This window comes from Canis lupus, chromosome 10 (assembly GCF_003254725.2).
Source record: "Canis lupus dingo isolate Sandy chromosome 10, ASM325472v2, whole genome shotgun sequence".
Lineage (NCBI taxonomy): Eukaryota > Metazoa > Chordata > Mammalia > Carnivora > Canidae > Canis > Canis lupus.
The window spans coordinates 22,075,237-22,100,700 of NC_064252.1; positions in this window are offsets into that span (position 1 = coordinate 22,075,237).

The following is a 25,464-nucleotide window of genomic DNA, read 5'->3' on the forward strand; positions in this document are numbered from 1 at the left end:
ATCCTTTGTGTGTTTGGTGACTTTCCCTCTGTAGGACCCTCATTTTTCTTGGCATTTTACCTTCCTATTTGGCTTCGAGGTGAATTCCTCCAGAGGGGATTTGCATTGATCTGTGAGAAGTCTGGAGGAAGCCTTCCGAATCTGAATTCTCTGCCTGAAGGTTTTTGCAGGCAGGGCCAGAAGTGTGAATTAGCCCTGCCAACGTGTGTGTGTGTGTGTGTGTGTGTGTGTGTGTGTGTGTGTGGAGTGGGGGGGGCGGCTTGCATTTACAAGGTTTGGGGGGGTTTCCCCTCCCCCACCCCCAGCCCTGGCTCCATTCACAAAATAATCACATGTCACATGGAAGGTCATGGTCTGGACCCGTTCCTTGCCACCCTGGGTTTCTGAGGCTCATCCCAGTCGCCGTGGCTGGTTGGTGACAGACGGCGAGGCAGGCCGGGTGAGAGCCCCAGGGAAGGCAGGGCGCTCGGCATCTCCGGAGCATCTCCGTGTGCAGCCACCGTGGGGGGTGCCCGGCACGCTCCCTCTGACTTCTTGATTCCTACCAGACCCGAGCCCCCAGCTGGGGGACAGGTGCACACAGACAGTCCTGGACCCTCATGCGTCCCCACTGAGCCTCTGTGAGATCAGGACTTGTTCCTGCCGACACTGCCTCCCCCTCTGGGGTCAGAGGGGTCAGGGGCCCACACCACCCCCTACATAAAGCCGCTTGCTAGGCCCCCGGCTCACTGGCTCCGGCGGAGCGGACGCGTCCCTCGGCACAGCAGTGTCGAGGCTCCGGCTGCCTTGGCTCTGTGATGGAGGCAGGGGTGGGCGAGGGAGTGACAACGCCTGGAGCAGGGGCCACTTCACCCCTGGCGTGTCCAGCAGAGAGGCTCTGTGTGCTCCAGGCACGAGCTAAGAACAAAGGCGACATCCAGGGAAAGCCGTCCTCCAGAAGGGACAGCTGGGGCTCAGCGATGCCTATCCCCGCTCTCCCTCCACTTGCAGGCTTTGCCCGCGTAGATGCTCTTCTTGCCTCTCCTGGGGCTGGGGAGACGGTCGCCTGCCCCAGCATCTCCCCCTACACAGCTGGCACCAGGACACCAGTGGGGCCCTGTTATGCTGCCCGCTGGCCTCAGTCCACACCACCTGCTGCCCCCAGATAGGGATGTGGAGCTGTCACGTGGTAGCCCAGCCTGGGAGTGGGCAAGGAGGGCTTCCTGGAGGAGGTAGTCTGGGCTTTAAAAGATGAGTAGTATGAGTGCAATTGGGTGCCTTCTCTCTCCTCTGAGTCTGGTTTAGATCTCAATTCAAGCATCACTTCCTCCAGGAAGCCCACCCTGATCTCACCCACCTGGCAATCTCCTGTGACAGGTGCAGTCCCTGAAAGCAATGGGATTACATGGTTAACATGACCCACCAGCACTGGGCTCCAGGAGGACAGGGACCATGTCACCTCCGGCCCCCATATCCAGCAGGAAGCAGCTACCGATATGAGCACAGTCTCCATCACCACCTGACAGCGTGGCCAGGATTTTAATCTCTCTGCTCCTCTGTCTTCCCATCTCTAAAATGGGCCCATGGGGAGGCTTCAGCGGCATCATGGAGGCGCAGTCGTGAGCATAAAGCCCCTGTTGGAGAAGAACTAACAATTTTTATTTTCCAGATCAGTGCCCGGCACAGAGCATGTGCCTAGTGATTATTGGTTAAATAAATGCACGTTGTCAGGGCAGGTCTGGGGAGGCCTGGGGTGGGCAGGAGGCCTCAGAGCCGGGCGGAGCGGGCGAGTGACCAGGGGGGAAGTAGGGCCCCCCCGAGCGCTGAGGCAGGAGCTCCCACTGCATCCTGTAACCCCCCAGCCCCATCTGGTTCACAAAGCCCCCGCCTCAGGCTCCTCCCGGAGAGGCTCTGCTCTCCCCTCCCCACCCAATGAGCTCTGCCTCCTTGGGCTGCTCCAGGACTGCCTTCCTCCGCACCCTGACCCGGAGCACAGTCCTCCACCGCCTGCCTCCCAGACGTCCTCGCAGGAGCCCCCAATGCACACAGGCCGCCCTGCCGGGCTCCCCACTCCGGGCGCCACTTAGCCTGTCAGCCGTAGAGCCCGCGTGTGGCCTGGTGGGCCCGGGAGCTGGCAGGAGGAGGCGCCTGGTGGCTTGGGGACTGGAACGCGCCGCTCGCAGATAAATTGAGTTCTGCGGCGAAACTGTCCAATTCCTCAAAGAAACCATCAAACCATGTCGGGGGAATCCCAGTAAATCTTGGAAGCCACTGCTGGATGTTATGAGTCGGAGACACTGAAGGTTATTAGAAAAATTACTCCTCTCCGGGTGGCAGAGGTGTGGGGGTGGGGGGAGGCGTGGAGCCCTGGAAGCAGGGGCTGCTGGCCTGGGGGGGCTTCAGGCTGGAGTCTGGGTCTGGAAGAGGGTGGGGCGCCCAGGCCCCTCCGACTCGCCTCCCCCCGTCTCATTTTGCTCCCCCTTCTCAAGTTCAAGAGCAATAGGACTGAATCCAGCAGGTTCTGTCTTCTGAGCCTGCACCCTGTGCATAGGCCCTCCCGGTCGCGATGTGAGCTCCCTGGCTGCGGTGGGGGGGTGGGGGGGAGTGGGACATGCCTGCGCATGCTGGACCCCTACCTGCTCATATTCTAGCTCTGTCCACGCCCCACACCATCATGCTCAGTTGCCTCGGGATCCCCACCCCTCGGGGCACAGGGGCAGAGGGCGGGGGGCTCAGGCACTGGACTTGGGGTTCCAAGGTGGCGCAGGCTGCCCGGCATCCCCTCGGCAGATCCTACCTCTGTTTCAGGCTGTGGCTGCCTCCCCTGGAGGGCGCATGCATCCCCAGAGCCGGGCTCCAGGTGGCCCTGAACACCAGGGGGCTGGAACGGGGGCAGCCTGTGCACCTGTGCACCTGTTCCACTCTCCTGCCGCAGAGCATTGTCCCGGGAGTCAGGATGGCAGGCAGGAGCATGGAGCAGGAGGACCAAGGCCCGGAGCATCTAAAGAGGGCAGCCCAGCTGCTGGATCCCCAGGGCAGCCCCTACTCCTCAGAGTCTGAGGGAACCCCAGTCCCCGCCCGTGGCAGCTGGCTCCCTAGGACCACCCAGGGCCGCACCATCCGGCCAGTCTGCCCAGCAAGGGGTAGGGAGGAGGGACTCTGGGGCCTGGGGTTCCAGAGACTCAGCGGAGAAATACAGAAAGCACCAGGTATGGGAAGAGTCTGGTCTCGAGAAATTCTCTGGTTCTTCCGCTAAGCAAGCGCACCCACGCTGCAGCGCTGGGAGTCACAGGTTCCCCCTCTGCATGCTTTGCCCTGCCTTCCCCCAGAACCAACAGGTCTGAGGTTTTGGGGAGCCCCAGTCTCATCAGAGCAAAAAAGGAAGAGAGGAAGGAAGGCCCCAAAAGCTTCTCTGCACCAAACCACCCTGGCCCGAAGCTCGTCAGGATCCGTTTGCAAGGTGCAAGGGGTCCGGGGAGCTCAGGCAGTCCCAGCTGATCCTAACTGGGTTGAAAGCCCCGCTGGAATGCAGGCCCAGCCCGCAAGGTGGCAGACCTAGACCCCTGGTGCGATCAAAGCCCGAAGCTCAGCCCCCCGGGGGTCGCTCCTCACCCCAGTTTGCCTCCGTTGTCGTTGTCTCGGCCAGTCTGTCCTTCGAACCTCCCAGCAGCATCCCCTGGAGGCAGGCCGGGTGGGGACCGTCATTCCCCATTTTGAGGTGAGGAAACAGGCTCTGAGAAGGCTCGCCAATCGCGCGGGGAGAGCCGGGTGTGATTTGCATCCAGGTCCAGGGCACCTCCGAGCACCGGGCTGGCTCCCCCCCCCGCCAGCCCCCACCAGGCTGCTGCTTTGGGCCATTCATGCATTTCTTCCATCATTCATTCCACACGAGAGAACCTCCCGTGTGCCTGGTCCCGCTGGGAGCCGCGTGTGGCAGGAATACAGCCCCAGGCCTGCCCCACGGTGTCTCGTAAGCCGGGGAGAGAAGGGTCACCCCACCGGTCAGTGCTTCTGCTCTTCCCTCCACCTGGAAAGTCACCCCTACTTCGCCTGGCCAGCTCCCCTCACTCCTCAAAGCCCAGATCTAGGAGTCCAGCCTAGGTCTCCAAAGCTGTGTCCCTCACGATGGCCTCCCGAGACTGTCATCATCACCCCAAAGTCCATGCCTTGCGATCGATGTGCCAGCTGGGGGAGGGGCAACGAACACACGTGTGGCTGAGGGTGCCCTGTGGTCCTCTGAGTGAGGCGTGGGGAAGGGGCTCCAGTGGGTGGAAGGGCAGTGCGAAGGTGCAAAGGCCCGTGGGGGCAGACAGGAGGCTGGGGCTGGAGCAGAGTCCACAGGGTCAGACCCCACTTGGGGTGCCCGTCAGGAGGTTGAAGCAGGCCAGCCGGGCTCACAGCTCTGCAAGGAGACCTTTCCCTGGGGAGGCGGGGAGCTGGGGGGGGACTCTTGTTTTAAGTCCTTTCTCACACCTGGCACCAGGTTGGCGGGACCTGAGGGTGCCACCCGCCACCGTCTCCCCTCCGAGGAGTGTGTCGCTCCCTCCCTGAGCCTAGCCACGGCTCTGGACAGCCCTCGAGCCCTGACCTGGAGAGGTCAGCACCCGCCAGCCTGTGTGTTGTCACCAGTATCATTACCATGGACTCCTGACGCCGACGCCAGCCGGGGGCCGAGGGTCGCTGGCCAGGAGTGGAGTGCAATCCACCTGCTGAGGGTCGGCTGCACCTTCTGTGGGTTCCAGGCCACCGGCCTCCACCCCTGAAACCTTTCCCGGGGGATGCTGTCCTTGCCGCCGCCCCGCAGACCCTCCTGGGGCCCCTGCCGCCCTCATGTTCGGTCCCAGGCCTCCGGGCCCCGGAGCAGAGGAGTTCAGGTGCTTCCATATTTCTCCCTGGGAAGCGCGAGCCTCGAAAGCAGGAGCGCCCAGCCTTCACTGGATAGATTTCCTGTCTGTGGGAGCTGGATACATTGCCATCTGCTCCCTCACTCCGGCTTGTCACTTCCAGTTTAACAAGCCCCCAGGTGACGCCGCAGCCAGCCCACTGCGCGCCCGCACGCCAAGCTCCCTTTCTTTTCCCATCTGTCCCCGCTGGCCGGGCCTCCAAAACTCGGCTCCCGTCTCCACTAGGGTGCTGTCCCAAGGGGCCGGGGCTCGGGGGGCGGGGCTGGCACACCTGACTCGGGGCCACAGGCTCTGTGAGCACCCCCCCCCCCCCCGCAGCCACAGTCCTCTCCCCAGGCCTCGCTCCCCCCAGGGCCACATGAGACAGGAGGTCCCCCTCTAAGACTGCAGGCAGACGTCTCCCTTCCCCAACAGGGGAGCCAGATCCTTCTACTCACAAGCCCTGCCTGGTGAACCTGCATCCTTGAATATCACCTTCCGACATCGTTAGAAGGGGTGGTAGCAACTCTGGGTGTGTGGGCAGGTGGGTGGTCCTCTCCTACAGTTTATCCTCTCCTGGAGCTTGTCCCTTCCTGCAGCTCATCCCCTCCTGCAGCACATCCCCCCTCCTGCAGCTTCTCTCTTCCTGCAGCTCATCTTCTGCTATAACTAGTCTCCTCCTGCACCTCATCCCCTCCTATAGTTTGTCCCTTCCCGCAGTGTCCCCTCCTCCTGCTCCCACAAGCCCTGGCTGTCCCTGGGTGGGAACAAGGGGGCGGGAGGCAAGACGAGGACTCAGAAGAGCCAGGCCAGCACATCAGACCACCAACAGCCCACTTCTTCCTGCCCCAGTGACCTCACCTGTCAAGTGGGGCTTGGAGTGCCTCCCCCGCAGAAATGGTAAGTGTTAAATGAGGGACAAGAGTGAGGGCTCTGGCTGACTTTCCACTGGGTCACTCGGCATGTGGCTGACCACAAGCATTTAGCGAGCATCCAGTCAATGCCAAGCACCCAACGGGGTGCCGGATCCCCTGCCGGCACCTGCAGGAAGTACGGTAACTATGGACACGTACCGAGAGCACTAGCTGTTCGCGGTCCTGTATTATGTTACCTCCTTACTCGGAGCCTATGGCCCTGTCCCTGATTCATAGGGCAGCACAGGGTCTGTTCTACTGGTACCCTATGCTCCTGCTGTGGCACCTGGCAGGTCCTCTGGTGCTCGTCAAGGTTGGCGGAGGGTGTAATGGCTGAGCAACATCTTGGTCCAAGACAAACTGGAATCTTATTGAGCCTTAAGAAAGAGAATTCTGACGCCTGCTACAATGTGGATGAACTTGGAGGACATTGTGCCCAGTGAAGTAAGCCAGCCACAAAAGGACAAATTCTGTAGGATTCCCCTTATATGAGGACCTTAGAGTCGTCAGATTCGTAGGTACAGAAAGTAGATGGTGGCTGCCGGGGGCTGCGGGAGGGGCTGGGGAGTTAGTGTTTCACGGGGACAGAGCTTCAGTTTGGAAAGATGAGAAAGTTCTGGAGATGGATGGTAGTGATGTTTGCACAGCAGATGCATGTGCTTCATGCCATGGACTGTACACTTAAAATGGTTACAATTATAAATGTTTATGTTGTGTGTATTTTACCACAATTAGAAATAGAGGGCAACCCAGGTGGCTCAGCGGTTCAGTGCCGCCCTCGGCCCAGGGCGTGATCCTGGAGTCCTGGGATCGAGTCCCACGTCGGGCTCCCAGTGCATGGAGCCTGCTTCTCCCTCTGCCTGTGTCTCTGCCGCTCTCTCTCTCTCTCTCTCTCTCTCTCTCTCTGTGTTTCTCATGAATAAATAAATAAAATCTTTTTTAAAAATTAGAAATAGATTAATTTTTATAAAAGGGGACAAAACAGGAGCAGGGCTGCACAGGGGACAAGGAGGGATGGGGACATTTCTTGAGCATCTACTGGATGCCAGGCATGGGGCCACGGTCAGACCCAGGCGCCCACCTGGACAGTCCAGGGGCACACAAGACATGGGTTCGTTTTTAGATGTTTCTAGAATCCAGATGCTTCTAGAGTCTAGAATCTAGACCATTAGGCCAAACTATAGGGCAGCTTTCAACACCGAGGCCACATATTTACATCCGTCTTCTTTCCCTTCCAGGTCCCCCTGGACCACTCTTCTTCCTTGGACTGGATGGTGAGACCCCCTATTGTTCCTCTTTCCCTTTTTGCCTTGGCTGCTAGGAGGCTTGGGGCAAAATTTCATCATCACCCTCAGTCGCTGTATGGCCTGGGATCGGGGTATGCTTCTGCTTCTCCCTCCACATGATTTCATTTTCCTGTTCCTATTTCCAGTGATACCATGTGTGTGGGGCCCCCCTTTGTCAGCCATCCAGACTGCCCCCGTCTCAGCCCCCATCATCTGCCTTCCTCCACCACCACCCCCACTTTCTGCTTCTGTGAACCCCTGACTGTTCCCCACTTCATTAGGCCCCTTCCGCCTTCCTTACGTCTGTACAAGTTGTTCGTGTGGCCTGACCGTCTCTTCCAGCCCTTCTTTGCCTCCTTCAAGTCCTCTCTCCAAATATCGCTTCCTCCAGGAAGCCCTCTCTGCCTGAGCAGAATGAAATGTTCCCTGCAGCCTCTGCAGCCCCACGTCCTTCCCAGCGTCGTGCCAGCCATTGTCTTCTGTTTACTGGTCCAGATTCCTTCTCGGCCACCGGAACCACCAGTGGACAGGCTCAGGAGCCCAGTTAGCTCTGGGCCAGCCCAGGGCCCAGAACAGAGGAGCATCAGCACACGTTGGTTCAGTAGTGAGTGGGTGAATGAATGAATGAATGAATGAATGAATGAAGAGTTAGAAGTCACCACAGTGCCATTCTGAAAGATTTGGAAAGATTCGGAAATGACAGAGGTTCTCAGGGCCCTGGGGCGCGGCCGATCTCTCCCTGCCCAGCACCCACAGCCAAGGAGGGGAGAATCATGTCCAGACGGTGGTGTGTCCAGGCCCCCTGAGGCTCGCCAAAGGGTTGTGTCAGGCTGGAAGCCATTCCTGTGTCCTGTGATGGGGTCCTGCTCCCCCAGAAGACTGCTCACTCCCTGAGGACAGGCTCTGTGCCAGGGAGCAGCTGCTGGTTAACAAGAAAACGAGAGACAGGTCAATAGAAAATTGAGCAAAGCGCTTGAACCACGCACTTTAATAAAGGACAGGTTGAAATGGTCAAAAAACACAGGATGAGGTGCTCACGGCGGAGCTCACCAGGAAAGGGAGGGGAGGGCCCACACGCACCTGCAGGACGCTGGAAGGCAGGCTGGCAACATCCAGCGCCAGCGAGGGCTCAGGGCAAGAGGCACCGCCAGCGGCGCCGGGACGTGCCACCCACAGCCCCCACTGCGGACGCTGCTGGGCGTCTCTACCGCAGCTGGCCGTGCGCCCACCCCATGCCCGCAAGTCTCCTCTCCCCGAAATGCACACACACTAGCAGAAGTGAGCCTGTGAGTCCACTCGAATGCACAGTAGTATTCACAGCCCTACCCTGGGCAACCCCAAACCGGGAAGGACCCCAAATACTCATCCACAGCAGGGAACACATCAACCGCAGTCTGTTCACATTCGGGATGCTAAGGGCCAACCCGGATGAGCCCCCCATGCTGCTCCCGCCAGCCGCGGGGTCTCTATCGGGCACCGGGCTGAGAGCAGAAGGAGGGATGCTTTACATGGACTGTGTTATTCTCCTTCCGTCAAATTAAAAAACAGGTACAACGGGGACGGGGTGAACTTCACGGAATCAGGAGAGATAAGGTGGTCACTGGAAGGAGTATGAGGAGTCTCCAGAGTGTTCTCTTTGTTGACCTCGGGGTGGTCCACATGGTGTGCTCCCCTGCTCTGGTGAGATGATCACCAATGATGTGTACACTTTTCTGCATTCATGTCATACTTCAATTAAAAATGGGAAGAAACGGGCACCCAGGTGTCTCAGCAGTTGAGCATCTGCCTTTGGCTCAGGTCATGATCCTGGGGTCCCGGGATTGAGTCCCGAATGGGGCTCCCTGCATGGAGCCTGCTTCTCCCTTTGCCTGTGTCTCTGCCTCTCTTTGTGTCTCTCACTAATAAATAAAATCTTTTTTTTTTTTAGTGGTAAGAAACAAACACAAAGAACGAAGATCAAAGAAATGAATGAGTGAGTCTCAGGGGCAGGATGGGAGGGGTGTGCAGCAGGCCAGCCATGAGGGGTGAGATGCAGCGCTGGGCAGGGGCGGGGGGATTGGGCAACCCGAGTTCCCCCATCGTGGTTACACCCCAGCCAGGCCATTGCTCTGAGCCCCACTTCCTCCGTGTGAAAGTGGGTGAGAACAGGGCCCTGTTGGGAGGATCCACTGAAGCCCAGTGTGTGGGGTGCAGCTCCCGGGGTAGAGGGACCCCCAGGCTGTCCCACTATCACGTGGTCTGGGACACCCAGGCCACCGAGGCAGATCTCAGGCCCCGAGAGAGGAAGGGGCCGCCTGGGATCACACATCTGGCAGTCGGCAGAGCCAAGATTATATTCAGGTGGATCTGAAAGCAAATGCAGTGTGGACACAGAGGCACCAGATCTGGGGTGCCCGCAGAAATCGCGCAGTCGAGCCCCACTTTGCAGATGCAGAAACCAAGGCCCAGAGGTGAGAAGGGACCTGCCAAAGGATGATGGAGGGTAGGTGGGTAGCAGGACTGGAGGGAGGGCCTCCCTGGGTCAGGGCTCCGGGGCACATGCAGGATGCGCGAGTGGGCACCGAGGACAAGCTCCTCAGCAAAGAACGCAGCCAGGGCAGTGGCTGGGCGTGGGCCCCGGGGTGGGGGGGCAGGAGTGGAGCAGGCCTTTCGGAGGGCGGGGGTGCGTGTTCCCGTCATACGTTCTCACTCCCACGCGTGGACAGAGCTGGTGCTCCCTGGACACCTAAGGAAGCTCCGGGTGTTCTGGGTGGTCTCCCTGTAAAATCGCAAGGGCCTTGCCCCCAAGCGGGATAAACCGATTTGGTATTTCTGCCCGCCTGCCCTGGAGTGGGTGCCGCTGATCTGAAGAGCCCCGCACCCAGGGCAGTGGCGGGGGCATGGATGGGGTCCCCCCAGGTTCCCCACCAGCTGTACCCTGATGCTGAGCTGTGCGGACCTGCCGAGCATCCCCTCCCGGGGGACCTGCCAAGTATCCCCTCCCTGGGGACCTGCCGAGCATCCCCTCCCAGGGGACCTGCCAAGTATCCCCTCCCTGGGGACCTGCCGAGCATCCCCTCCCAGGGGACCTGCCAAGTATCCCCTCCCTGGGGACCTGCCGAGCATCCCCTCCCAGGGGACCTGCCAAGTATCCCCTCCCAGGGGCCCTCCCAAGGGGGTCCTGCTGGCTCCGAAAGGTGGGCGCATTCCCAACCCTGAGAGGCCAGCCTTCCCGGAGGAAGGGAAGGAAGGTGCGCCCACCCACCCCCCGCCCCCACCCCTGCGAAGACAGTGTGGTCCCCACCCCCCGCCCCCGTCCCCGGGCCCCTCATTTTCAGTTACCCCCTCACTTGTGAAGCTGAACATGTTTTACATTTTCTTTCCTCATCAATATTGCACTCCTCCTGTGGCTCTGGTGGTGTTTTCTCACTGTCCGGGAGCACTGCTCTGCAGCAGGAGGGAGGATCTTCGGCTTCTGTTGTGTTGCTCCCAGCAGCCCCCACCCACCCACCCACTCCCACACAGAGGTCTTTTTTTTACCTTGTCTTCGTTCTTTTGCCCTAGAGGAATATCCTAGAAGGGCTCGTCAGCCTCCGTGCTCAGGAAACCGCGTCGCCCTGGCCCCTGCAAGGAGGCCCACCCTGCGTCTGGAGGTCTGCTGTCCAGGGGCTCCCGGACCTGCCGGCTGGTGCAGACAGTCAGGGCCCAGCCCTCTGGCCCAGGTTGGGCCTCCTCTGAAGGTGTCACCGAGCCCCGGAGCTCCCCGCAGGATCTGCAGGGGTAGCTTTGCCCTGGACCCGTGGCTGGTCACTTCCCGGTGGAGGCGCGGTGTCTTTGTGTCCTGCGGCTGCTGTCACCAAGCTCCGCAAAGTCAGCGGCCTAAAGCAACAGAAATGCATTCGCCCCCAGTGCAGAGGCCAGGAGTCCAAGACCAAGGTGTCTGCAGGGTCGTGCCTCCTCCCCAGGCTCCGGGGGAGGATCCTTCTGCCTCCCCCAGCTTTGGGTGGCTGCCCTCAGGCTCCAGGGGAGACCTCCTGCCCCCTCCAGCTCCGGGAGGCTGCTGGGGCTCCCAGGCCTGTGCATGCATCTCCTCCAGTCTCTGCCTCTGGCCTTGCGAACTTCTCTCCTCTCTCACAAGGACACTTGTCATTGGACTTAGAGACCCCCTCCCCCCCCAATCCAGGATGATCTCATCTTGAGATCCTCAACTTAATCACATCTGCAAAGACCTCTTTTCCAAATAAGGTGACCTTCGTAGGTTCTGGGGGTCAAGATGCGGACGCAACTTTAGAGGGCCACCATCTGACCTGCTGGAGGCATCTACCAAGGGCCCCTGCCCGCTCCACCTTGGCTTTCTATGCTAAATCCCATCTCCGTTTCCAGGGATCCCAACCTGAGGTGCTGCTCCTCCCCCAAACCCCAAACCAAGGGACACTGTAGAGAGGAGGGGTCAGGCCCCAGGCCTTCATCCATCTGGCTGTGTGAATTTGGGTAAGGGGCCTCCCCTCTCCGAGGCCCCAGGTTCCTGGCTTTTAATGAAGGAGTTGTGTTAGATGCTCCCCGGGGTTTTCTCGGGATCCTGTGATCTCACAGTGCTCACACACCAGGATCATCCCACTCGGGTCCTGAGTGACTCCTGGGAGCAAGAGGAGAACAAATGCCCTGAGGCCTGGGGCCGGCTCAGAGAGCTGCAAACCAGGCTCCTCCCAGCCCCCACCCAATGCCCCAGAACAGCTCTGATGTGATTCATAATTGTCCTTTTCTCCCACAATGAAAGCCACCAAGCGAGAATTAAAAAAAAAAAAAAAAAAAAAAAGGGCTCCTTTTTCTAAAATTGCTTTTCCACGTTCTTTGACAGAGTCTGTGGTGCCTGCCCGTAATTAATTCACTGCCTGGCGAAGGCAGGTCAGCCACTCAGGCTGGGAGAGGAAGCTCTAGAGAAAAGCAGAGGCACAGTAACGGGCTGGAAATGAGTTCGCCCCGTCGCCCGGACCTGCCGCAGCTCGAGGACCGGAATAAATACATACAAATCCAGGCTTGCCAGGAACTTGGCCTTGCTGGCAGCAGAAGGGGAGGTCCCCAGGGCTTCGACCTGCTTAATGCGCATCAGAGCAGAGACCAGAGTAAGTCTGACCAAAGGGAAGCTTTTAAGCTTTTCCTGCGATTTCTCAGGCCTCCCGGAGGCCTAGAAACAAGGGTTTCAAGCCAAGAGTGGCTGTGGAGAGACTTTCCTGGGTAGTGGAATAGAATAGCTCAGCCGTGGAGTCCCGCCTTGCTGCGGCTTTCTAGGTGACCTTGCATGAGGTATCGTTCTCCTCTTCCCTAAAGTGGGGATAAGAAATTGCAAGTCTGTGGTAAGGTCCCAAGACTCGTGCTTTGAAAAATCTGATCATTTCTCTCCAGCGATTAATCATAAGGACCCCAGCCCGGGGACTCAGTGGTGACACGCTCAGTGTTACAAACAAGGCAATACCTCACCATCTAGAGGGGCTTGTTAGGAACAGCGTAGACCATTTACATGATGTAATATGATGTGACCAATAAAAATCATCCTCTAGAGAAATATCACTGTTTGGAGAAAAAGAAAGAGGGAGCCCGGGGTCCCTGTCGGGAGCGCCCCACTGGGGATGGGAAGCAGACACAGACCCAACCAGGATGCCCCCGGGGGTGGCCGCAGCCAGGGCAGCTGGAGCTGCCAGGCCCTCCCCGAGCCCACGCTTGGGGGCCCCAGAACAGGGCCTTCTGTTCTCAGTGATTTTCACCTGTTGTATTTGAGCAGGGGTGGGGAGAGGGTAACCCAACAAGAGCGGATTCCAGAAATAACAGCCACCCTTTATGAGCATTTACACGTGGCCCGGTTCCAGTGCTCCCAATGCCGTAGTTCAGCGATTGAGGATCCCGCCAGCCATGAGACTCTTGTATTTTGCGCACCACTAGGAGTTTTTAAAATACTGACAAACTGGAAATATCCTGTTGAGGGTGAGGGGTGCTCTGATTTCCAAGATGTTATAGGATCCGAGAACCCATCTAACATCCTAGATGGATCCTAGAACCCATCCAACATCGTCTACTACTTACTCATCTCCTCTTGAGAATAGTCCTATAAAGCAGGAAGCACTACCCCCAAAGTACAGGTGAGAAACCAAGCCACTGCCTGGGTGACTGGTGGCAGAGCTGGGACTGGACCTGGGGCCACCTGGGCCTCTGCTGTGCAGGTTCTCTCCCTGGGCACTGAGACCCTGGGAGGGGACGAGGGGGATGGATACAGGACGAGGGGACGGGGGTGACTTAGGAACCTGGGCAGTGGGCACAGAGTCTGGGAGATGGTGTTTCTGCCTCTGCTGAGGGCCCAGCCTTCCTTAAGGAGGGATCCCCAGAGGGCTCCTATGTACAGCGTTGGTGTTCATTTCAGACACCAACCCAAATGGATCAACAGGCTCCTGCGACCGTGTTGAGAAGGATCCCGAGGGCCAGTTGGGACTCGGTAGGAAAGCTTGCTGGCACGGTCTTCAAGGGCATCAAATACAGCAAAGGGACCCAGGCCAGGCCGGGCTGGAGAAAAGCTGGGACCCCCCCCCCACCCCCGCCCAAGCCCCACCACCAACATGCCCAAGAAAAGTAGACTGGCCTCCCCAGGATCGCGCTCGTGCCCTGGGCCCCTCTCAAGCCCAGCCTTCACCAGCTGAGCCAAGACATTGGGAGGAGGCGAGGACAGGGCCGTGTAGAGTGGTCAGGCCCCCCCAGGAACGAGCCACAGTCCAGGGCTTCTCGAACCCTCAGGGAGAGAGAGGCGCCCTGCACAATGCCAGCTCGCTTTTCACAGATTATACTCTGTGGAGTCGGCCAGCCTGGTAATTATTCCACTTCTATAATTAGCCCAAAGTTCCCCACTGCCGATGAGGAGGACAATGTGGGGTGTGAGGGTGAAGCAGTGTGACTGGTGACTTGACTCACACCCCAGAGAGTGGGCTCCCTTCCTGGTCCCGGGTGAGCTGCCCACGTGTGCCGAGGTGGCCGGCGGCTCCTTTCACGGCCACTGGCACTGTCCCGGTCGTCCTGACACACAGCGTGTCACCCTGCTGCGTCCCGTGACATGGCTGTTCTTGCTGCTGTCCTCGCAGCCTGACAGGAAGGATCCAGCTCAGAGAGACCGTGGCTTTCTGAAGCTAGAGGTGGGATTCGAATTCAGGACCGAAGGACATCTGTACCTCTTCATCGCTGGTGCCACCCACTGCCTCACACTCCTCCCAGACAAGGGCCCGGTTGGTGGTCATCGCAGAAGCGGGCTCTCTAGAACATTCCAGAGAATGGCTTTTAGGAGACACATTATCATCTTTAGGGAGATGTTGGTATTTTTTGAGGATGGGCTGACGTTCAAGGGCTCTATCAGCCAGTCCTGGATGCCTGTGCCTGGCCCCCTTCTAGGAACCACAGCAGGAGAGAGAGGGGCAGGAAGGGAGTGGGGGGGGGCAGCCTCTGAGTCCCCCCCAACCCCAGATCCAGGCCAGGTTCAGACTTAACAGCGAGTGAGATTTCTTATTTCCTGACTGCCTCTGGGAACAGGAAAACAAGTAACAATTACGTGCAGCATTGTCATTCGGAAGAAAGCTGTCGCTCTCCATCCAGAATTTGCAAACAGTTAATTAAGCCCACACCAGAGGAACACCTCCAGCAGCCGCCAGCTGCCCCCTCCGCTGTTGCTGGAGGCGAGCAGGCCAGAGGCCCTCGGGGAACAGGTCAGGGGCTCCAGCACATTCCCGGGCTCAGCCCCACGCACACCTTCCGGGCACCCGGGCCACGCTCAGTGATACTGAGGCCGAGCTCCCAGTGAGGCCCCGGGCAGCGGCCTATTGTGCAGACAGGGGGACGCCCCGGAGAGAGCGGGGTGGACTGGAGAGGTGGCCTCTGCCCACAGGTGCCGGGCCTGCCTGCCTCCCCTCCTTCCTGTCCCCAGGGCTTCCCCTTGAAGCCCCTCCTGGAAGGCTGCATTCCGCCTGTGCCCCCTGGGACTAGGGCCCCTGAATCCAGCTCTGAGCCTGGACCTCAGGCAGTTCCTCTGTCCTGTGCCCTGGTGGGGAGTGTTATTGAGGCCTTGGGCAGAGGCGGCCCAAATGGGGGAAGGGTGTTTACCCAGTTCCATCTGGAGTAAAAGGGAGGAGAGGGCGGAGGGAGGGGGGCCGGCGGTGGAAGGAGGGAGCCGGGCAGATGGCAAAAGGCAGGCAGAAGGCAGGAGGGAGGTGCGGGGACGGGGGTGGGGGTGGGGAGGGGGATTCCTACCTTGTCTTTCAAGGAAAATGACTCTTCATTCAGGAAACAGTCATAGAGAGCCCGGGCCCTGGCAGGTGTCAGAGGATGGGGAGGAGTCACTTAAGATTCTTACCCAGAGCCAAGTACCAGCATTGTGCTGGGCCCCAGAGGACGGTGGGGAGGACAGACCTGTCCTCGCTCCTGGCAGGATGTTCTGTTTGGGGAGATAGAGAAAAAGCAAATAAACCTGTTGATAAACACGATAATTTCAGGTGGTGATCCATGTTAAAAAGAAAATAAATGGGGCAGCCCAGGTGGCTCAGCGGTTTAGCGCCGCCTTCAGCCCAGGGTGTGATCCTGGAGACCCGGGATCGAGTCCCACGTCGGGCTCCCTGCATGGAGCCTGCTTCTCCCTCTGCCTGTGTCTCTGCCTCTCTGTGTGTCTCTCATGAATAAATAAATAAAATCTTAAAAAAAAAAACCTAAAAAACAACAAGAAAATTAATGATGGGGGTGGGTTTTGTTGCAGAAGCTGGTCTGGGGAACATTCTCCCAGGAGGAGATTTGACCGGAGTGACAAGGAGGAGCTGGGGTGGGCACACAGCAGGGGGACCAGGTGCAAAGTCCCCGAGGCAGCACAGAGCCTCACATACCAGCAGGACCAGAGGAAGGTCTCCGTGCCCAGGTTAAATGTAGGTACAGAGCCGAAGGGGGGGATGGATCTGGGGCAGGAGTAGGGGTTGCAGAGCCTTGAAGACCAAATAAGGAATTTGAATACGATTGGAAGCAAAAGCAGAGACCAAGAATGATGAGAAAGAGGGAATGAAGCCACTTGGGACTCCTGCATTCTGCCAAGGTAGAGTAACTGGCAGCAGGCGGCCCCTCCTGAGGTCAGCAGTTAGGGGGTTGGGCTCAATATGCAGGAGGCGGTGGGCAATGGGACCTCGTGAGAGGAGAGCCCACCCGGGGTGCCCACGACCCCCTGGTGCTCTTCCAGGAGATGACCCCCTGAGCACAGCAGAGGGACCTCAGCAGAGCTTGGTGGCAGGGAAGACGCAGTCACAGGTCAGGGCCACGGACGTGACAGGGACCAGCCGCACAAGGTCTCCGAGCAGTGTGCACAGTGTGCCCCCCAGAAGTCCACACAGGGGGGACCCAAGGAGCCCCCAGCTGGGGGATGAGCCATTACATTCAGAGCAAGACCATCCAAGGCTTGCAGAGACACCCTACCCCACCCCCACCCTACCCCCACCCCCACCCGAGCCCTGAGCATCCTTGGGATAAGTTTGCCCACCTGCGGGTAGGCAAGGCCAGCACCTGACTCTCCCTGTCTCAGCTCCTCCTCAGGGGTCTTGCGGCCCAACAGAGGGGACAAGCCAGAGCCAGGGACCAGACAGGAGGTAGAAGGCAGAAAGGGGCCCAGGAATGGGAGCTTGGGGCCAGGAGGGCTCCCTGGAGGAGGGGCAGCCCATCTCCCTTCCCTCTGCCCCTTCTCCCCTCTGTCCTCTTGGACACCCAGCCAGCTGTCCCTGTCAGGGGCTCTCTGCCTCCGCCTCCCTCCCTCCCTCCCTCCATCCGGCTCCTGCATCTCTCAGGGGCCTCTCTCAGCCTGTACCCATCCTCCGTCCCTGTCTCCCTCTCTTTCTGCCTGAATGTCCCTCTCCATCTGTGTGTCTCTCCACGTGTCTCTCTCCTTGTCTCACTGTGTTTCTGTCGGTCCTGCCCCCTCCCCACTTCTCAGTGAGTGACAGGGCGGCAAGATGGGACTGGAATAGGACCAGCAGCTGAGAGGCAACTGTTTCCTTCCTCTCTGCCCGGGCCCTTCCCCCTGGAGGCAGGTGGGCGTCCAAGGCTGCGGACCCTGAACATGTGCCGAGGGGCTCCTCTTCTGTAAACGGGGATGTGTCCTCTCTGGGGAGTCCCTTGGCGCCCGAGCGCCCTGTGAGCGCCTTGTCCTTCCTGTCCCAGCTCTCCTGCGCTACTGTCAGGTCTCCTGCCTGTTGGCAGCTGAGATCACCTGCCTGTGACCACGACAACCTCGACAACCTCAACCTTGTGCCGCCCATTTGCTCACCCAGAGGAAGCAAGGGGCCGGGGCGCGTGGGGAGTCTGTGGGGGAGTCACTCCTCTCCAAACTGTAACTGTCAACAAAACCGAAGTCTTTCAGCAAAACTGAAGTCTTTCTACAGTGACAGTTTGTAATCTGTTCACTTAGCTCAGATGGTGGACATTTGTCTGGATCCTGCATATTATATAGAGGAACGGCTGCAGGGTGTGACCTCGTGCAGGTGGCCCCAATTCACCGAAACCTCCCTTTGGGGGATTTGTTCATTTGACCAACAATTAGGAACCGAGCCCTCCCCTCCCCCCCCCAGAATAAGCAGTGTTTCCGCCCTTGGGGAATTGCTACCCTGATAGAAGAGACCTTTGTTGAGCCAAACCCAGGACACAGAGCACAGGTGGACGGGTCCCCTGAAGCCTCTGAGCCTGCAGAGAACCAGGGGAGACCTGCTTTGAAGGGCACCGGCAGGGTTCTGGTTGTTCCAAAGTGCAGGGCAGGCAGACACGATCTTCCCCATCTCCCTGGCATTTCTACAGCACGCATCCTAGAAGGGACCAGTGGCTGAGCCTGGCCAGGCCCCTGGGGGTGGGTGGTCTCGGTTAAGGAGTGAGAGTCCAGACCCTCTTAGCAGCCCTGCAGCCTGAAGGTGGCCCTGAAGTGGGCTGACATCTGCTCCTGGGTGGAGGGACAAGAAAAACACTCAGGCTACAATTACATTGCAGCATCCAGGCACACTGCTCCCTGTTCCCTGGGGGAGGGGGACATGCGGGCAGGGATTCCCAGTGTCTGGCCCTTTTTGGAGACTGGCCAGCCAGTCCCCAACATACCAGAGGGGGTGGCACTGGCCTGGCAGGGTGCAGAAGGAAGAGTGGCTCCAGGGGCCGTGGGGTGGGCCAGACATCTGGGTCTGCATGTCAGTAAAGGGGCTACGTCCACCCCGTGAGGGGCAGCCTGGTCCCCACTCTGCATTGAGGTCAGATCCTGCCCGGTTGAGTGGCTCCGTTGGCTCAAGCACACGCACAGGTTAGCAAACTTCTTTCCCGAAGAGCTGAGTCAAAGTGGATGAGCAAACCCTGACGGCCTACTGTGTGCCTGGCACCTTCCCCCGCCCCACTGCGGCTGGCCCCGTGCCCGGGAGAGAGGAGCTAGGACCAGGGGGTCAGGAGGTGCGCTCCCCGTCCCAGGGACCCCAGACAGCCGCAGGAGGCCAGGGCCCAGGAGCCCAGGAGCCCATCCGCGGACCTCTGGTCTGCAGAAGAGATGGCGTTTCCGGAGTGGCCGGCGCACAGCGAGCGAGCAGACAAATGAGAGGGGGAGCGGGAGCGTCAGGGACAGCAGAGGGAGCGGCTGCGGTGGCCGGATAGTCGCTGGACGGTACAGGGACAGCGTGAGCGGTGCTGAGGCTGGGGAAGGGGACGTGTCGGGGGGACAGCTGTGTGATCAGGAGACCGGATGGAGAGTGAGGAAGCCAGCCGCCCTGAGGGAACCCTGGGGCTCCCCGCCTCTGGCAGGGGCGCTGGGCCGGCCCCTCACCCTCTGGACCCCACCACATCCATCAAATGATGCTCCCAGGGACCCTGCAGGTTAGTCAGGAGACTTGGGGTGAATATTGGACGAGGGGCACCTGCTCCCTTACATACTAAACATTTAGTGAACACCTACTATGTGCATCCCCCTTGGGCTAGACACCCCGGGGGTTCTGACGGCAAGCATGGCAGCCGGGGTCCGTCCGCAAAGGGGACAGTTGCGGCTGTTCCTCCTGCAGCCCACTGTCCCGTCCGGCCCTGCTCTGGGCCGTGTGCCCGCTGCTCTCATCTTCCAGCCGAGGAGACTAAGGCCGTCCAGGGAGGGGATGCACGTCGTCCAAGCGACATCCCCTTCGGGCCACTGCGTCAGGGGCCGTCCCCGCCGGAGGGTCTCCGAGACCCTCGGATCCAACCCCACGTTTCTCAGGTGAGAACACTGGGGACCACATCCTTTGAGCGCCTCTGTCTCTCTTCCAGAACATTCTCGGTAAGCAACAACCCAGCCCAGGAATGGGCTCGTTTGAGCCGCTGGAAATCTCAGCTGGGATCCTGGCGTCTGGGGAAGGGCCGGGCTCTAAAAATAAACCACTCGCCTCAGCCTGGGAGAGCAGCCGGCGGGAGCCTGGTGAGCAAAAGCTGCCGCCTGACGCTCCTGGCAGATGACGGCGGGCCCGGCCCGGCCAGAGCGCCCCCCCTCTCGGGCAGCTGGCCCCTGGGATGGGCTGGTGGCAGGTGGCAGCCAGGAATATTTGACCCCTGGCGCCCAGAGGCACGCCCACCCCCACAGGCACACGCACGCACACGCCCCAACCTGGGACGAGCTCCACGGAGCCTGGCCGGGGCTGCTCGTGAGGAAGGGGCCGGTGGCGGGGACCCAGGACACCCAGATCAGCACAGGTAAGGGGACGTGTCACCCCCTGGAGGAGGTGAGGCTGGGGTGTGGAAGCCCCGGGAGGGGGGTCCTGTGCCGCCCACTCCAGGGACCCCAACGCCAGGGAGGGGGCTGTGACGCCTCTCCTAGCTCCTCTGCACGTCCCCAGCCTGGTGGGGAACAGCCTGCCCTTTTCAGCTCTGGATATCCTCAGCCGCAGCCAAAATGTCAGGTCCGGGGGGCATAATTAAAAGCCACTGCAGGTTAATGGGTTTGCAGCAGTCAGGTGGAAAAGTTTTGGAGGTGGACGCCAGCCCCGAGTTTGGGGGGAGACATGCCTCCCCGTTCTGCTCCAGGAGTGGGTGGGGGCCAGCCAGGGGGGCAGAGGACCTGCCTCCGAGGGGACCCGGGCACCGGGCCTTCTCAAGAGCACTATCTGGGGACAATTGTCTAGAAAGATGGAGAGAAATCCCAGGGGGATGCAGTTTCCCCGACAGGTCTCGCCATCCCTGGTTCTGCGTTCTACTTCGAGGTTTACAGGGAGGAAAGAGCCTCCGTGAGGGTTGCTCTGGGCATGGAGCCGGGCCCGGTGGCACAGAGTCCAGAGGAAGGGGCCCATTCCCAGAGCTCTGCGTGTCTGTCCCTTGCTGCTCGGAGGGGCTTCGCATCTGACTTTGTGCCTAAATGGATTTCTGTGCCTGGCTCCAGGGCAGGATATTCACCCACAGGCGGGGGTGGGTGGTGGTGGTGGTGGCTAGTGCCAGTGTGACCCTCCTCCTGTGCCTGGGATGGGGGAGGCAGGGACATGGGCTTGGCGAGGGGGCCTGCTGGCCGTCTTCACCTGTTCATCGGAGGAGGGCCGGGGCTGGGGGGCCTGGGGACAGGCCAGACCCGCGAGGGCTGTCCAAGCGTTTTCCAGGCACGTGGCAGGGTGTCACCTGGGGAGTGGGATCAATCAGGATGAGTTCTCCTGGCTAAGGGTGAGCCAGCCTCTACCACAGTCAAGTCCTGTGGTCACACTGGTTCAATTGGAATCCCGGGGCCAACGTGGCACCGGGTCCAGGCATGCGGCGGCAGGAAGGAGCGGGGCCTGCGGGGAAGGCTCTGCATGGTCCTCCGTGGAGAGCACCACGTGGCCACCAGGAGGTCTCAGGCTTAGCATGTCTTCCTGGAACACCCAAGAACCCTCCAGGTCAGACGTCCACACCTGTGCACATGCCACCGTCCTCCCTATCCACACGGTCACTCCGAGTCACCTCCCGGGAGCTGGTGCCGTCCACCTCCTCCCGTGCATCCCCCAGAACCCTGCTCAGGGCCCACTGCCCTCCAACCTGCCCAGTAAACCCAGCCCACCTCCCCGGGCTTTGGTGCGACTGCCAATCCTCAAATGCGGCCTGTGTCATTAGAGCCTGAGAACCGGTGCTGTCACCGCTGAGACCGAAGCTCTGGTGCAGGCTTCTCCTGACACCCCCACTGGCCGGCTGTGTGGATCTTGGCAAAACACCGGGCCTCTCCGGACCTCGGGCTCCTCACAGGTGAAATGAGGCTGCTTCCTCGTGGGGGGATGTCGGAGGGTCAGTGGGTTTCTAAACCCAGCAGGGCAGCCGCAGGGCAGATCTTCCCCTCAACATCAGCTGTGTGGGGAGGCGGGGTGCAGAGGCCAGGGCCACCAGGAGGCAGGTGGGGGGGGGGTTGCAGAGGCCAGGGCCACCAGGAGGGGAGGCGAGGCCCGCGGGGAGTCTGGAGCATAGCGCCGGGGGCCGAAGGCGGGAGTTCCGCCGGGCGCGGCAGGCACCGTGCGTTTCCAGGACAGCCTCGACTTCAGATACACATCGCATCATTATTAAAGTCTACACAGCTGCATCGTTTTGCTGACTCGTCTCTTTCTATAGAACTTTATTCTTTGCAAGAGGCCTGGGTGGTTGGGTGTGCGAGGCAGTGTCAGGCAGCCAGCCCCCGCCTGGCACCGGGTCACGGGCAGGTGGGGCTGCTGCGGCTAAGGCGGGAACCTGGCTGGGTTTTCAGGCCCCTGGCTCCGCCGACCCCCACCCCCAGTGACCGTGTCAGTGGGTCTGGGGACAGCCACCACCCCGGGTGCTCCCGGCCTTCCTGGGTGGCCACGCAGGTCACGTTGGGTCGCAGGTGGCTCTTGGGGGACAGACTGACTTCAGGGGCACCAGAGGTGGCAGGACGGCTGGCTGTTCAGGAGCAACATGAGACAGGAACCAAATAAACCCTAGAAGAACTCTGCGCCTTCGGCAGGAGGGGTGCGTCTGCTTTGCTGTTTCCCCGCTCCTGGCGCACGCCGCGTCTGTTGCATCGGTCAGCTCTGGCTGCAGCAATGCTCAGTGACAAACAATCTCCACATCTCAGTGGCTTGCAGCAACCACATGTATGTACCTTGCTCTTGGGGGTGGATTTCGGTCGATCTTGGTTGCGTTGGGCTGGGCGGAACCGGCTTCAGCTGCACTTGACCGCCAGGCTGTAATTCTCCAGGCCTGCTCCGCGTTCACACACCGGGGTCTGGTTTCCTGTTGGTGACGAAGAAGAGCAAGAGGCCAGGCCACAGCTGCCAAGCCTCAGCTCGCTCAGGGTCTCGGCGCGTGTCCTTGGGCTGTCACCCTTCTGCGCTGCCCCAAGTGGACGGGGCGAGGGTGTGGACTCCACTCACTCTCGGGGGGGGGGGCAGTGCAAGGTCCAGGGGCGAGGGGCCTCATCATCCACATCCACACGCCTGCTTCTCCCCGGACCACGTGGCCCTGATGTTGCAAACATCCCTGAGACGAGGTCAAGTTGGAGGTCAAGAGAGGGAATAATGGCACTGCTCCCAGCGAAGTGGGGATGTCCAGGGAGAGGAGTAGAACAGAGCCGGGCGGGGGCGCGCTTAGGGGTCCTTGAGGAGATGGGAAAGTCTTACGGGAGGTGGCCCCATAAAAGTTTTCCAACACGCAGGGGACAGGGTGGAGGGCATCCCGAAGGCAGGAAAGCAGGTGCCATAGCTGATGTGGCCGATCCTGCGGCCACTTGTGGAGGAAAGTACCAGCCCTCCTGGGGCCTGGCTGCCGCAGGCGGTCTAGCCGGGTCCTTCCCAAGGCCCTTCCTTGCATCTGAGCTCCTCCCTAAGGAGCTCCTCTGGAGCCCGCTCTGAATTAAGTAGTAACCAGGAACCTCTGATCTCATTACAGGGAAATTATAATTGTTCAGCTCTTTTTGGATCATTCCTGGTGGCTGAGCCTGGGGACACGGGCTCTAGAGAATTACCCATCCAGCAGTGTGAACGGGAGGCTGGAGGCTTAAAGGTCACTCACAAATACTCCAGTTTGCATTAATTCACAAAATCAAGAGCACACAGCCCCAAAGCCCTGAAGCTATGAAGGTATTTAAATACCAGCCTTTCAAAACACAAAGGGGAGAGAAGGGGGCGATTTTTTCCAAGTTAAATAGTCTCCAGTCTTGGGAGATTTCAAGGAAGACCCTGGGGCAGAGAGGGTCACTTACGGAAAGGAATCCAATCCAAGAGGCATTTGTTTGGTCCAGGTGTCTCTCCGGCCCCTGTGTGTAGCCCCTGCAGGGCAGGGCAGACCAGGAGACAGAAAGGCCAGGGTGAAAGAGCGTCTCTAGCCTTGTGGCCTTGTGCACTCCCCTTGGCTTCCACCTGCCACTCTTTATCCATCCATCCATAAAATGGGCCAGTCCTCCAGGAGGGCTGGGAGAGGGTGGGCAGCAGGACGGGGCCAGGAGGGCCGCAGGCCCTTGCACGGGGGCTGGGGGAGGGGGGAGCAATGAGGGACCAGTGGGCACAGGGTGGGGGAAGGGAGGGCAGAGGGTGGAGAGACAGGCCCAGCTGTTCTCCCTGCAGGAGCAGGAGGCAGGGACTGAGGTCCCTAAGAGCCCCCCCCCCACTCCCTAGCCAGCAGGGCTGCAGCCCCAGAGACCCTTATGCCCCCCAGGCCCCACCCTCCCTAACTGTCCTCCAGAGGGGGGCTTCACCACTGTCCCCAGCCCAAAAGGGAAAGAACTGAGTTGTAAAAAAAAAAAGAAAAGAAAATGAATGTCTGGACATGTAAGGAGAAACATGAAAGCCGGCCCAGGAGCAAAGGTTCATGGGCTGCCGTCCAGTCCCGTGGGGAGAACCAGTTTCCTTTCTATGGTCCTTATCCTGCCTCAGAAAGGACCACCGCTGAGGGCCTCCTGTGTGTTGGGGGAGGGGGGGCTCTGGAGCCAGGCCGCCTGGGTTCAGACCCCGGCCTGCTGCGTATTGACCTGCTGCGTATTGAGCCCATTCCCCCCACCTGTGCACGGGGAGGGAGGAGGGCTCGTGGAGACATCGTGAGGATGCCATGCCTTAAATTGTGCAAAAACACTTAGCACGGAGCCAAGCACAAGGGAGCTCTCCAGAAAACGCTGGCTGTTGTATCAGAGACACTTCTTGGGGAGGATCTCATGCGATCCGATCCTACGTAATCACGTGAGCTGTGGAGGTGGAGGGGGGCAACCGGGAGGGGGAGGCCATGGCCTCGTAGCTCTGAGCCTTCTGGGTGGTTTCCAAAGGAAACCTTTTCTCGGAGGCTGCTCTGATTGCGGATGGGAGGGTACCCCTTGGCTCCCCCAGAGAGGAGCCCCCCCACCCCTGGAGCTCTCCTGCTCACCCCCGGGGACACAGCTCGCCAACCCCCTGCAGAGAGCACCTCGCCAAGCATTCCCTCCATCAAATCCTGGCTGTACAGCTGCGGGGAGCCCGGTGGGCTCAGGGCCTGCCTTCCTCAGCCTTCCTGCCTTCCAAAGAACATTCCGGAGGCCTGTCCTGGGTGGGCTCCCACCCGCGAAGGCCAGGAGGAGACGTGGGTTCTAGGAGGTGCCACATGGGCTCCGTGGGGCCCACACCCAGGTCTCCCAGGGGCCCCTCGGGGCTGCTCCTCCCAGTCCCCTCCCCACGTGGTCCGACCCACTTGTCTCCCCACCCCCACCCCCCATCTGTCCCTCTTTCCCTCTAGAGCCTCTTTCCCGCCTCCCCCCTCCCTCCCTCCCTCAGCCTTGTGTGGCCCTGAAATAAAACTCAAGTGTCCTCTTTGGCGATTTAAATGTATTAAATGTTTTCGGTCCTTAATTTAAAAAGCAGATGAGTGGGATATTTTTGCTTTCTTTCTCCAACAAGGACAACAAAAGCCACCAGATGAGTTAATTGATTCTTTTCTTCTGCTGCCCTCTCTACAGAGGACCGGGGTCCTCTGCACGCTAATCCCATTGATTCGACAGCAGGAGGCACTTAATGTCGAGAGCATTCATGTCTGGGTGTCTGAGGCCTTGGCTGAGGTTCGGGCAGCAGGGGCTCACTTCCACCCCGCGGGGCTCCTTTGGGACCTCGTGCACACCACCCCTTCACCCCTAGATGGTAATGCGGGTGATGGCTGCTGTAGGAGCACCTGCCCCAAGTCCTCCCCTCCAGCCCTCTGCCAAGCACAGGTTCTGGAGGTGACACTGGGCTCCTAGGGGCCAGCGGCACATCCAAAGCCCCACCAAGTGTACCAGAGAAGCATCAGAAATAGGGTGACCGCTGAGGGTCCTGACACAGGTGACCCCTCCAGTAGGTGCAGCAACCCTACTACTGTGGAGGCTCCTGCTGGGCGCTTTGTCCCAGAGTGTCCCTTTTGGCCATCCCCCCTATGCAGATGAGGCCCAGAGAGACAAGGGTCTCGCTGAGTCACTTAGTGGGTAGC